The 11967-nt window shown below is 48.3% G+C and overlaps 1 long non-coding RNA gene and 1 pseudogene across 1 annotated transcript; one reads left to right on the plus strand and one right to left on the minus strand.

Annotated features, from left to right (window-relative positions):
- Positions 1-382: 382 nt before the first annotated feature.
- On the minus strand, positions 383-10227 carry LOC144138736 (uncharacterized). Its single transcript, XR_013315952.1, has 3 exons — positions 9354-10227; positions 5466-5552; positions 383-4997 (listed from the first exon to the last, which is right to left on the minus strand). It is a non-coding gene; the product is annotated as an uncharacterized LOC144138736 (long non-coding RNA).
- On the plus strand, positions 5996-9359 carry LOC144138735 (uncharacterized; annotated as a pseudogene).
- Positions 10228-11967: the final 1740 nt, after the last annotated feature.

Here is an 11967-nt window from a genome sequence, read left to right on the forward strand (position 1 = left end):
CAATATCTCTATTTCGAAATAAATGCGTTGGATTCGTCATTGGACTGCTGTGCAAAGACAAAGACACACCACTGTGCAAAAAACAGTGAAACCGTTATTGACACCTCTGCACTGTTGGCCCCCAAACTTCTGAGCAGATTATTTTCATGCATTGTTCTCACACCAGCAAATTCTGGAAATGCAAGAAAAAACGTTGCATAAATTCATGGAACGATCAAACATACCCAAAGCATTGACCAAATACCGCATAGTGTACAAAATTTGTGCAGGACCAGCGGGAACCTGAACAGGACTCCAAGTACACCCCGCACATGCCGACCAAGCTCCCGCCCACAAGAGGATGCCAGCCATGGCCTCTCGGATGCGGAGAGCATTCTCTACGGCCTGTATGATGAAGGCACACCCGACAACAGCCCTTTGGCTGCACCGGTGCCACAGAACGTGCCAGAAGCAGGCATCAGTGCGCCAGGAGGTACCATCACTGCGCCAGGACCAAGCGTCACTCCACCAGGACCAAGCACCAGCCGTGCCAAGCAAACCAAGAGGTGGCTGGAGAGGCCATTTGACAGGGAAATCAACCTGCTAGGGCAAATGGCCAGCAAAGAGATAGATGCTTCTGAGCACTTCGGAATGCTTGTGGCAAGCAAACATCGCCAGTGCTCTGCACATCTCCGATGTGAAATGGAAATCGAGATGCTGCAGGTGGCAGGCAGGTACCTCAACCTGCAATAAAGTCCTTCAGACGTGACTACTGATTGTTGAATTGATTGGAATAGCATTGAAATAAGGGAGGCCACATGGCCAAAGTTTCAGTTAGTTAAGCTTTTTTCTACTGATCACGCCAAAAATGAATTGGCACAGAAACAAAATAAATGCCGATTTGAGATCAGCACAGCAAACTACACCAGGAATCCAAGTTTCATTGCAGTTGGCGAAAAAACAAATAAAATAGGTTTAAGACCAGTGTCCCCCCTTAAAGGCGAGCCATGCCATGGCGGTAAACAAAGTAAGCTCTGGATCACGGTGCTACTTTGTGCTAACATGGACAGTTCCGAGAAGCTGCCAGTTTTCGTAATTTGCAAAAGTGCATCCCCCCGCTGTTTTAGGCAGAAGAGGAAGCTCCCAGTCGAGTACACTGCCAACTGCAAAGGCTGGATGACCAGGGAGATTTTTGCAAAATGGCTTTGCGAATGGGACGAGAAGCTGACAAAGGAGAACCGCAAGGTGGGCCTTGTTTTGGATAACCGTACCGCCCACCACACAGCTGCTGTGCTCCAAAACATCCGAGCTGCTGTTCCTCCCTCCCAACTGCACAACAGGAATACAACTGCTTGATCAAGGCGTGATTATGTCGCTGAAGGCAGGTTACAGCAAGCGCGTGATCGACCGTCTCCTGCTCAACATGAGGATGAAGCGGGACACCGATGTTGACTTGTATGCTGCAATCGAGATGCTGCAAGCAGCGTGGATGAGTGTGACGGCGACCACGATCGCACATTGCTTTCGGCCCGCCTCATTTGCCACCGCACCAGACGCCAGCTACAAGCGGTTAGACGGGCCCGCTCTGCCCGATGGTTTCGCCACATCAGAAGAGGTCTCAGCGTCATGGACGGCCCTTCGTGACGCCGGTGTTATGCCTGACAGAGTCGTTTTGCGTCTATGTGAGTGCGGACTCGGAAGTGGTGGCTACGGAACAGCTCGCGGATGATGGCATCGTGTGCGCTGTCAACCAATCGGACGAGAACAGCGACGATGAATCTGTCAACAAATGGGAGAATAATGTGCCGACGGCGCCGGAGGCAGAAGATGCATGCGCCGCTACTTCGGCGCCGACGAGGGCAGCGAAGATGGCGTGAACATAGCGGCCGCAGATGAGCAAGCCATCGCTCGCATCAGGAAGGTGCATCAACATCAAATACGGACTTCTTCGCAGCTAAGTCTGTTTGAAATACGACTTTTGAACTGCAATAAAGTAAGTTCGTGAATTTTCCTTTTTACCTCCGGAATGTGTTTATTTTACCGAGTACTGCCGTGCTGTTAAGAATTCCTCTGTTTTCGGAAGGCGTGTCTAAAGTTTACACGTCGCTGACGGGGAAGAGCTCGGGAGGACTTTGGAGGCCCCGGATCAAGTAACCGAAGACGAGGATCGGAACGAAAAGCGGCCGCTGTTTACACCATGCGGCGCATCCGAAGTGCCACAGACCCCCGGACGGTGCGGCGCCAGCGAGCGACGTGTGTTTACATGTGTGCGCGCTTGCAGACGAACCGACGCCAACCATCGCCATTTGAGGCACCGAGACTCTCCTCTTTGTTCGTGCCCTTACCCTCTTTCAGTAGTGTATACCTGTGCGTATAATAAACAGTTCTTCAAGTGAACCCAACACTGTTCGCATCGTTCCTTGGCGATCTCCTGCGCACGCGGCACCAGCCGCCCCATTAAGTTACGCGCAGTCGAGCGGGAACTCGCTAATATCTAAAGGCAAGTTCACGCCTGCGGTTTTCCGTACTGTTTTCGACAAAGAAAACACTACTCAACACGTGCGGCGAGACGCTCTTTCGCACGCTTTTTGTTTTAGGTAACTACAATGCATAATATTTGCAGTAAATGTCGGCTACGGCTGTAAAGAAATATTGTATATAACGAGCAAATCGTGGCGTCCCTTCAATTTCAACATAATGAAGTTTAACTGTCCATGATTCAATCGTTACTATTCGGCATTTGCACACACCTAGTTTCAAGCAAACTAGAGGAAAATGGTTCAGCCTTGTAAGGACATTGCAGCACTAGCCTCTCAAGCTGATAGTGTGGACATTATCAAGGACTTGCACAGAAAGCTCGCACGGCTGCCAAAACACATTGACGTGACCTTCGATGGCACGTGGACGACTCAGGGACAGTCATACCACATTGGAGTGTGCTGCATAATTGAACTGCACATGGGCTTGGTGATTGATCCTAGACTGTCACCAAACTTCTGCCTCGGGTGTGCCGTAGGACGCAAACCTGGGACTGGCCGGCAGAGCACAAGTGTCAAAAAAAAAAAAAAAAAAAAAAAAACATTGACTGTTGCGTAGAACGCGCGTAAGTTCCCTTATCACGTTCAAGAATTCACTCTCCAAGAATGGCCTGTGTTATACAACCGTGTTGTCTGATGGCGATAGCTGCATAATGCATGCCTTGAAGGAAGAAGCGTTTGTGGGTTCATCCCCATACAGAACGAATGTATTAATCATGCGTGCAAGCGTATGACCACTTCCTTGTGAAGCGGATGTGAAAAGAAGGCCCCGGGTGAAATGCTTGGGGGCCGAGAAAAGCTCACAAACCAAAAAATAAGAAAAATCGCAAGCTACTATGGCCATGCCCTCTGGAGCCACACTGATGGCCTGCCAAAAATGAGGAAGGCCATGCAAGCCACACTTCATCACATGGCCTCAACAGACAATGCTCCCGACCACAGCATGCGCCCTCGCATGCATGTGCCCTCACTACCCCACCTTGGAGACTCCTGAAGTGCTACATTGTGTGTGTATTCCGGACGGCTTGTGGAATTGCCCCAAAGCACGCTGTGACCATTTTCACACGCCGAAAGCCCCTCAAAAGCCAAGGAAGCATCTTTATGGGAACTCAGGGGAGGAGGCGGGCGACAAGGTGCAAACTACTGCAGAATAATGAAAATGATCCCACACATCTGGCGAGCCTTGAAGACATGAGGGGTCGGCAACCTCTCCACATCTTTTGCCGTCGGTCCGCTTCCAGAGACCTCAAAGGGCCCCGCAATCAATGCCTTGCACACATGATGTCTGCGCTGTGATTGGTTCGTGCAGTTACAGTGAAAGACCCCAAACGAAGGCCCTGAGACCCTATGTAAGGCTGTTCCAACACATTAATCGGAAACACACACACCGACACAGGTAACACCATTTGTATATGCATCTTCTCACTGCTTCTTGCGCAGGCTCATCAATTGTGATCTGATGCGGTGAAGCACCCCATACCCGGACCCTCGGCTATGACATTGTGTAACTTGCTGCAACACTGACAGTGTGTACAGCCCACACTGTGCAACAGTGTACAGTGTACTGCGTGTACAGTGTGTGACATTGCTACAACACCGTACCGCCTTGCTGACAAAGAACATCTCAGGAAACGTGAAAGAGGCAAAACACAAAATGTGAACAAGGCACTACACTTGGTTATTTGGTGTTTGATGCTTAACTTCAAGCACGCTTCACTCATCACTGTTGAAGTCACAGTCGCTGATGTAGCCATGTGAAACTTGTCCAAGAGTACTGTTTTGTTTTCTAATAAATACACATGGCCAGCCAACAATGCATTAACGAGTAGAATGCGCTAACTGAAGTGTCGTTTTCTCCTTTGTGCCTATACTCCCGAGTACCCAATATTTACCCGCGACAAGTGGTGTAGGTGCGGGATACCCTCCTACCATGGCAGACGGGAGAAGATCACGCGCGCAGCAACACCGCGACCGCCACACACGAGTTCAGTCCTGTGTCAACAACTCCTCAGCACCCACCCACCCTGCTGCAAAGCGGTGAGACCAAGAACTGGACGAGTAACTGAAAAGCTTGAATAAGCGGTTCAAGGCGGCTAGAAGTGTTAAGCTGTTAAGAAGTGTTAAGCTGGTATTAAGGAGCCACACTATCATTTGTGAAATGAGCACTACCCCGAATGAAATGCAGCCATACAGACCCGTCCTCTTTTAGAGGCAAGGCAAACGAGGACATAGAAGACAGGAATTGCTTTTACGAGATATATGCAGTGCCACTAAATTGGCTGGATACGCAAAAGCCGAGCAACCTCACATTCACCTTTAAAGACGAAGCTTGCCATTGGTACAGCTCAGTTTTGCGTGAGCCATCAGCAACACCAATGGTGGACAGTTGGCAGCGCTGGCAGGAGGCTCTCCACCAGGATTTCACCAGAGAGCACGTCCCGGACTGGACGTATATCCTGCTCCAGGAGCGACAGCAGCAGCCTGCACAAATGTTTGGGCACTCGAAAAAGCGTGAAAGCACTCAAAGACGCCATTGAAAGATTATCACAGCCCCCATATCATAGGTTCCCACACCGCCAATCAAGAAACCAGTAAGACAACTGTTGTTTCTAGTATGGTCCAGCTGGCCACATTATGTGACAGTGATATCAGCCCCAAACAGAAGACAGGGCTCCATCGTACAAGTAGGGAAGCTAAGAGACCGGGATTCAGGAGCACAACCCAAGGCAGCTCTTTTAGCACAAAGTAAGCTACTCACTCGCACGTCACCACTGCTTCTATTTTGGTCCGTGGCAAACGCACCGTGATGATGACTGACAGAGGGGTGTCAGTTAATATTGTTTCAAGGAGTTTTTTGGCCTATTTGGGCTTGGCAATGCACCCGACTACAGCCATCACGAGGGATATCAATGGAAAACTTGTAGGCCCCGTGGGGGAGGCAAAACTCACTTTAAAGGTTGACTCAGTAGAGAGAGGAGGGCGTACAAAACGAGGAGTTTCTGTTCAAGGCTGTCTTGACTTGGCTCAAGCAGAGTCCTGAAATGCGAACGGAGTGTTTTGAAATCTTCAAGCACGTATGCCCAGTACTTGACACATTCCCTTACAATCTGCTGGGTGGGCTCCCGTATTGCATGACTACAGAGATAATGCTAAGCCTTCTTTCAAAAGGTGGTTACGTTCTGTGGACACAGCGTGGAGCTTGTCCTAAGTGACATGGGGCCCCACCTACAAGTCTCCCTCTGATGTCAGTACCCCTCCCCCCAAATTTTCGAGGATCACTCACAAAGATATTGTCGTCAGCGGTCAACAAAGTGACTTGCACAGGCGAGTGTCGTCGAATCGAATGCCCCGGCGTCCGCACTGCAGGCCTTTTATCTTTCGGCGAGCGTGGTTCTCGAAACATCGATTCACATCGAGAACATAGTAGATCCAAGAAGATTATTCTGGGCTGTTCCCGTTAGTTCGGAATGCTCTCCCTATCACGACAGATAACACATGCGGCACAGAAAGAAAGAATGGAACACGCGCTTCCCTTGGCGCAGAGATAACACAGACCGGCGCAGCCGGGCGGTAAAAGCAAAACACAAATAAACAAACCCAATGTATGGTTCGCGGCATCATACTTGGACACAACACCGAATTAAAATAGTATATGGCAGGCGAGTACTAGTGAGAGAGCCCTAATATTATTACATAAAGTGACCAGACATCCGATTAAGGCGGGACGTGTCCCGGATTTGCCGCTGTGGTCCCGCTGTCCTGGAACTCTGCTATGGAACGGCGTTTCGGCCGAAAGTATAGAAGGCGCGTAACAATTTCCATAGCCAGCAGGTTCACAGTCGCGGGCAGCCAGCTTGCCCGCAAGCCGCCACTCGCGTCTTTTTCATTTAAAATATTAAATTGGGACAGATGCGAGATCTGTCTTTATAGTGTGTTCTTTGTTACTTTCATTGTTGAAATATTAAGAGTTTACACCGTGCATACCCTCCCTTCGTGCCGTACAATTGTCTATCGGCCAAAGTCAAGCAAAGCCAAAGTCAAAACCAGATCTCAAGCTTGTCTGCTCGTTTTGTCCTCGCTTTGTTGGTTCACCACACTTTCCGAGGTTTGTCACGCTGGATTGACCGAACCACACGGTGTTAGTTTTAATGCTTCTGTATTACGCTAACGACAATGGTGAAGCGGAAGTGCAATTTCAACAACGAACTACACAGGGAGTTCCCATTTTTAAAGAAGATGAAGTCGGAGTACGATGTCCGCTGCGATAAATGCGGACCCGACTTATCATCGCCCATAGGGGACAGTTTGACATTGTTCAACACACTGGCACCAAGAAGCACAGGCGAACAGTGTCAGCCGCTGCGTCATCCAGTGCACTGACGAAGTTTTTTAGGCGAGAGTACGCTGCTGAACAGGAGCTAAAGCTCGCAGTTTCCGAGGGCGTGTTTGCATTTCACACTGTCGCCCACAACCAAAGCTCCCGTTCAATGGACAGCACCTCAAAACTTCTGCAGATGCTTTTTGATGAGAAGTTCTTCCGTGCCCTCACAAAGGATGAAGCGATGGCTTTAAACGTGCTTGCCTCTTCTGCAGCAGATGAGTTGAACGCTGACTGCAGGGTAGGGTACAAAATTCATCTCGGTGTTTGCTGATGCATCAAACCACAAGGATTTGAAGGTGTTTCCCATAATGATCCGCTACTTCAGCTCTTCCGCCGGAGTGCAAGTGAAGCTACTGGATGTCAACACCTTGCCGGGTGAAACTTCCATCATGCTGAGCCAATACATAATACACACGCTGGAAACCAACAACATTGCGTTGAAAGTTGGCTGCTTTTAGCGCTGACAATGCCAACTGCAACTTTGGTGGTGCCGTGCGGAATGGCACGAACAACATCTTCTCAACAATGCACAATGCTTTGCCTCAAAAGATCATCGGGGTTGGCTGCACAGCGCACATAATCCACAACACCATCCAGACTGCCGCTGACTGCCGGCCACTTGACATCGAAGCTATGACTGTTAAGATCTACTTCTGCTTTTACATCTCTACAGTGAGGGTAGGATCGTTCAAATAGTTTTGCGACTTCGCGTCAGTGGAGTACCAGCGACTTTGGGGCTACAGCAAGCCCACGTGGTTGGCATCGATGCCAGCTGTTGAGAGGGTTGTCAAGCTCTTCCCAGCATTGAAGGCATACTTTTTGTCGATAAACAAATGCCCCTCTGATCAAGACATTTTTTTGAAGATGCAAATGGAGAACTCTCGTTCTACTCCCTACACAGCCAAGCTGCTATGTTCCAAGTGACTGTGTTGCAGATTGAAGGAGACGCAAAAACTGCAATTGAAGTCCACAAAGCCCTGAACCAGCTGCGCACTAAAGTCCAAGACAGGCTGCAGCCAGCAGGCATTCTTGCCATTAAGTGTGTGTTCAAGGATAACGTCACTCGAGGAACAAGTAGGAGTGCGAAGAGGATTGGTACCCGACATTGCAAAGAAGCTCTACCAGACCAACGCGTCATATCTCGAGCGTTGGTGCAGTCAGTTTGATTTGATTAGTAATCTCTCGTGGGCTTCTCTCGAGTCAGCACCGCTATGGGATGATGTGTAGAGAAGTGAGCAGCTCATAACCTCGCAGGTCACTCATCTCTATTGATGGGAACACTTTATTTGATGAGGCCTGAAACGTTTCACGATACCTCACGACCGGAAAGCTGGAGGAGTGGAAGAGTCAAAAGAAACGGGTTGGAGAGCGGTGGGTGGACATGCTTCAGCACTTTGTGACCAATGACGGGCCTTGCAACAACATCAAGGCAATCATCGAGTACGCCATGTGCTTGCCAGGCCCAAACGCACCAGTGGAAAGGGTGTTTTCCTTGATGAAGAAGATATAAACTGCGGAGAAGATGCACCTTCACATGGCCACACTTAAAAGCAATGCTGTTGCTCAAGGTGAATGTGCACATGACGCGTGATCAGTACTACGGACACATTAGCAAAAATGAAGAACTGCTAAGGCCAATTCACTCCAGCAAGAAGTACTAATCGTTGGCCAGGAGACAACCCAGAGAATAAGAAAGTCTGCATGGGGCAGATGAGCAATGAAAAGTGTAAACTGTGTTTAAGCTATGCGCTACGTTCTTACCCTCCCTTTCCTCATGGTCACTTTATAATAACATGAAAAGATGCGTGCGCAGAGTCAACGAGAGACTACCAAAACAGACTCAAATCTCACCAGCTACAACTACCATGCCAGCGGCTGTCCGCTACAGAGCTGTGCAAAAAACGGCAATATTCCATCATCCCCCGAATACGCAACCACATTCAAAGTTGCGAAGAGTTTCGGACAAGCTTTCGCCACGACTTGCCACTCAAGCACGATAAACATCGACCGGAAATGTCAGGACTCGCACAAGAAGCGCACGCAGCAAAAAAAGAACAAAAAGTAACCCGGCAGCATGTTTACTTTACGTTGTCAAGCTTCAAATGCCCCGAGTATTTCAGAAGATGCCCTTGTAACTTACCAAACTTGCAAGAAATTTTGCACTTCATGTGCGCTCTGCGCGAAGCCTAGATCCTTGCCATTTGTTATCAGAACTGCTCTTCCCTCAATCTTCTAAATGAGGTTGATAACTTCACGCAAGCACGGCTAGCGTCAATGCTCACTTGGCAAAGCACGTATTAGAATTTCGCGCCCACAAGTTTACCGCCACGCATACTTTGAAGCTATCGACTTCAAAACCATAAAATGTAGGCAGTCGTCTTCATGGGACCCCAAAACACAAGCGAAAACTTCGGTGAATGTCCATAACAATACAAAAACGAGACACATCTACTTACCTGCGCACGCACGTTGGCAGAAGAATCGCACAAAGCCGGCTTTGCCCGCGTCGTTGCAACATGTCCGTTTTGAGCGGAAAGAACGGCCGTAGGTATGCACAGCCTCTGTTATGCATTGCTAATTTGCACTCTTCCTTACCTGTTGCTCTAATTATCTTTGCCATTGCCTCAGGTGTAAGCGGAAGGCTTTAACACAAAACTTCTAATACACTGTAGCACAGCCTAGGCGCCATCCTTGTCGCCATGCCTTCTCCCTGAAGTTTTTTATGTTTTTTGAGTTCGCGTACGGAAACGTCCGGTCACGTGACACCGCCCGGTGAAAGTCTGACGTCACAGCACCGAGAAGACGCGCGAAATTTGACGCAAGAAAAAATAGTTTCCCAGTCGCTGTTGCGCATTTCACTTCATCGTGAACATTTTATGCACGTCGTACTAAGCTGTGCTCCGCTACTTCCCTCCGTACTTTTGTATGTTTACAGTGCGATATGTCTGTGGTATGTTTAGAGTTAATAATAACCGGGCAAGGAGTAAATTAATCTCCTTGAAGAAACCGGCCCTGGATTTGTCCAGCACGTTTAATCGATTCAGTCCGCACTCGTCCCTCGTGCCCCGTCAGGGGCGAATCATCGAGGGTTCAAATGGCTCAAATGAACCGGGACCACCGGGCTTAGGCCCCTCCCCACCCCCTACAGGGCCTGGAAAAAAATGGCAGACTTCGTGGTTTGGTTAGAAAAAATTTAAGCCTCCTGCTAATTTCTACTTATTGAAATGACGATTATCTATTTTAATAATGATTTTTTTAAAAGGCTGCTCGTTACATAATGCCCATAATCCTGAAGACAGCTGACAGTTATTAGTACGAGGTAAAAACGTTGCACTCACCCACGTTGAGCGATGGAGCTGATCCAACTGGTGGACACGGAGGACTGGAATTTGTTGAAGAGTCAATGCTTAATATCACATCAACAACCTGTCTCAGCAAAAGCCAGGAAAATGCGGACGTACAGGGGGGATTAAAAGAAATGCGAACAGAGGAGCCCACAGCCTCCGACGCATGCCGCACCGTCTGGCGCTGCACTGTCAGTAAACTGCGCGCATGCGTAGTTCTTTCAGAGCGTTTGAGAGTGTGGCCTACTGTTAGGGGAAATAATTGATAAAGAAGCGACGCGGGTAATTTATTTTGAGGCGCCTTTCTATGCTCTGTCGCCACTGAGCATCCTCTTATCTACTACATTCGGGAGCCAAGCCCGCAGCAGGCTGATTGCAGCTAACATGATGCCCTTCAACGATCAACCTGCTCAGTGGCGACGCAGCGTGAAAAGGTGCCTCAAAGTAAACGACCGGAGTCGCTTCTTCATCAAGCATTTCCCATAAATATAGGCTACAGTCTCAAACGCTCTCGAAGAAGTGCGCATGCGCGCAGTTTGCGGACTTTCCAGCCAGATGGTGCAGCATGCATCGGAGGCTGTGCGCTCCGTTGTTCGCATTTCTTTTAATTCCCCCTGTACATACATTTCTTTCTTCCCTCAAAAGATTGATAAAAAGGGAAAAAAAAACATGGCAATACCGTACGCGCTCTGTGCTAAGGTTGAATTTCTGCGAGACGCTAATCTGTTTTCTACGCTGAGTCAAAATTAGAAAATCTTTGTAAAAGTGCAAATTTATTGCGCAATTGAATAGCAGAGAAAGCGTGTGCAATATGAATATGTTTCCTCCACCTACATAGGTGGATATTGCCGGCAAAACGTAAGCGTATTATCTGTTTAAAAGCAAACGATCTATGCATAATGATAATATGTATGATTTTTTTTAGAGTGTTGTTAAAACATTTTCGTGAAAGTTTGGTATCCATCTCGTTTTGTATAGGCGCCACCTCTTCTAAATGATTAAGCTCCCCAAAATTATTTCAAATTATTTGTTCCTCCAGTAGGCATATACCATATACATACTATCACTGTTTTCGTGGAAGCGCTGCCTTATGAGAGCTCAAATTTCTGTTGCTGCATGAAATCACAAAATAGACAGACGATTGGTAGTGTATTTACTGTAGGGGTGCCCGAACAGCTTCCGAAAAAGACCCACCTGTATACTTTGGCAGCGCTCATAAGCAGGCAGCGAAACCGTGTGCTGCCAAATTAGTGAGGCCGATATGACAAGCCATTCTTCACGAATGCGCTTTCTGATTATTGAGGGAAGATGTTGTCTATTGAAACTGCGCTGAAGGTTAGGACGAATGGAAAACCAGAAACAACCCTTAAACTGTACTTCTAAGTATCTTACGTATTTCCTCGTTTCGTCTAAACTTCTCGCGCAGTTTACCCTCCTTTGAGCATGAACCAACTAGCCCGACAAATCTAAATGCTGTCTATGTATCTTCGTCTGCTGGTACAGTTCAATACCGATGACAGTTTGTCCACGTGCTCTACAAGGAAGTATACCCTTAGGCGATGTTCTTAAATACTGCGGAATTACGTGGAGTAAATACGGCACCTGTTCTTTGTAACGAATTTTAGAAAGCGTCAAATACCATGTGACGAGAGTGCAAGGCGGGAGTGGTGGAGGGGCCCCCAATGCTTTTTTTTTACATCGCCCTCACCAGTCTTATCCGGCCCTG

Source organism: Haemaphysalis longicornis, unplaced genomic scaffold (assembly GCF_048455015.1).
Source record: "Haemaphysalis longicornis isolate Haplotype H1 unplaced genomic scaffold, Haemaphysalis longicornis Haplotype H1 scaffold_5, whole genome shotgun sequence".
Lineage (NCBI taxonomy): Eukaryota > Metazoa > Arthropoda > Arachnida > Ixodida > Ixodidae > Haemaphysalis > Haemaphysalis longicornis.